The 2,188-nt window shown below is 26.3% G+C and overlaps 1 protein-coding gene across 1 annotated transcript in view; it reads left to right on the top strand.

Moving 5' to 3' along the window:
• Window positions 1-2,188, top strand: part of cdhr5a (cadherin-related family member 5a) — a 24,266-nt gene that overhangs the window by 17,269 nt on the left and 4,809 nt on the right. The window lies entirely within an intron of this gene.

Below are 2,188 nucleotides of genomic sequence, written 5' to 3' on the forward strand. Positions count from 1 at the left end.
GCAATAACAAGTCATAGTATAGTAAGGCATGAAAAGTCATTGTATAGTAAGGCATAAAAAGTAAAAGAAACGAAATAGTATAGTAAGACATAAAAAGTCATAGCATAGTAAGGCAGGCATAAAAATTCATAAAAATGTCATATTATAATAAGGCTTAAAAAAGTCATAAAAGCGATACATAGTATAGAAAGGTAAAAAAAGTCATTAAAATGACATTGTATGATAAGGCAAAAACAAGTCATAGTATAGTAAGGCATGAAAAGTCAAAAAATTGACATTGTATAGTAAGGCATAAAAAGTCATGAAAACATCATAGTATATTAAGGCATAAAAAGTCATAGTATAGGAAGGCATAAAAAGTCAAAAAAACATAGTATAATAAGGCTTAAAAAAGTCATAGTATAGTAAGGCATAAAAACGTCATAAAAACGTCATAGTATAGTAGGGCATAAAAAGTCAAAAAAACATAGTATAATAAGGCATAAAAAGTCATAGTATAGTAAGGCATAAAAAGTCACTGAAACATCATAGTATAGTAAGGCATAAAAAGTCAAAAAAACATAGTATAATAAGGCTTAAAAAAGTCATAGTATAGTAAGGCATAAAAAGTAAAAAAAAACATCATAGTATAATAAGGCATAAAACGTCATAGTATAGTAAGGCATAAAAAGTCATAAAAACGACATGGTATAGTAAGGTAAAAAAGTCATTCAAATGACATTGTATGATAAGGCAAAAACAAGTCATAGTATAGTAAGGCATAAAAAGTCATAGCATAGTTAGGAATAAAAATTCATAAAAATGTCATATTATAATAAGGCTTAAAAAAGTCATAAAAACGACATTGTATGATAAGGCAAAAACAAGTCATAGTATAGTAAGGCATAAAAAGTCAAAAAAACATAGTATAATAAGGCTTAAAAAAGTCATAGTATAGTAAGGCATAAAAAGTAAAAAAAAAACGACATAGTATAGTAAGGCATAAAAAGTCATAAAAACGACATAGTATAGTAAGGTAAAAAAAGTCATTAAAATGACATAGTATAGTAAGGTAAAAAAAAGTCATTAAAATGACATTGTATGATAAGGCAATAACAAGTCATAGTATAGTAAGGCATAAAAAGTCATAAAAACGACATAGTATAGTAAGGCTTAAAAAAGTCATAAAAACGACATAGTATAGTAAGGCATAAAAAGTCATGAAAACATCATAGTATAGTAAGGCATAAAAAGTCATAGTATAGTAAGGCATAAAAAGTCATTGAAACATCATAGTATAGTAAGGCATAAAAAGTCATAGTATAGTAAGGCATAAAAAGTCATTGAAACATAGTATAGTAAGGCATAACAAGTCATAGTATAGTAAGGCATAAAAAGTCATAGCATAGTTAGGAATAAAAATTCATAAAAATGTCATATTATAATAAGGCTTAAAAAAGTCATAAAAACGACATTGTATGATAAGGCAAAAACAAGTCATAGTATAGTAAGGCATAAAAAGTCATTGAAACATCATAGTATAGTAAGGCATAAAAAGTCAAAAAAACATAGTATAATAAGGCTTAAAAAAGTCATAGTATAGTAAGGCATAAAAAGTAAAAAAAAACGACATAGTATAGTAAGGCATAAAAAGTCATAAAAACGACATAGTATAGTAAGGTAAAAAAAGTCATTAAAATGACATTGTATGATAAGGCAAAAACAAGTTATAGTATAGTAAGGCATAAAAAGTCATAGCATAGTAAGGCATAAAAAGTCATAAGGCTTAAAAAAGTCATAAAAACGACATAGTATAGAAAGGTAAAAAAGTCATTAAAATGACATTGTATGATAAGGCAAAAACAAGTCATAGTATAGTAAGTCATGAAAAGTCAAAAAATCGACATTGTATAGTAAGGCATAAAAAGTCATGAAAACATCATAGTATAGTAAGGCATAAAAAGTCATAGTATAGTAAGGCATAAAAAGTCATTGAAACATCATAGTATAGTAAGGCATAAAAAGTCATAGTATAGTAAGGCATAAAAAGTAAAAAAAACATAGTATAATAAGGCTTAAAAAAGTCATAATATAGTAAGGCATAAAAAGTAAAAAAAAAACGACATCGTATAGTAAGGCATAAAAAGTCATTGAAACATCATAGTATAGTAAGGCATAAAAAGTCATAGTATAGTAAGGCATAAAAAGT

Source organism: Seriola lalandi, unplaced genomic scaffold, assembly GCF_002814215.2.
Source record: "Seriola lalandi dorsalis isolate HSWRI2012SDOR001 ecotype SW California unplaced genomic scaffold, Sedor1 jcf7180002054361, whole genome shotgun sequence".
In the NCBI taxonomy this organism is placed as follows: Eukaryota; Metazoa; Chordata; class Actinopteri; order Carangiformes; family Carangidae; genus Seriola; species Seriola lalandi.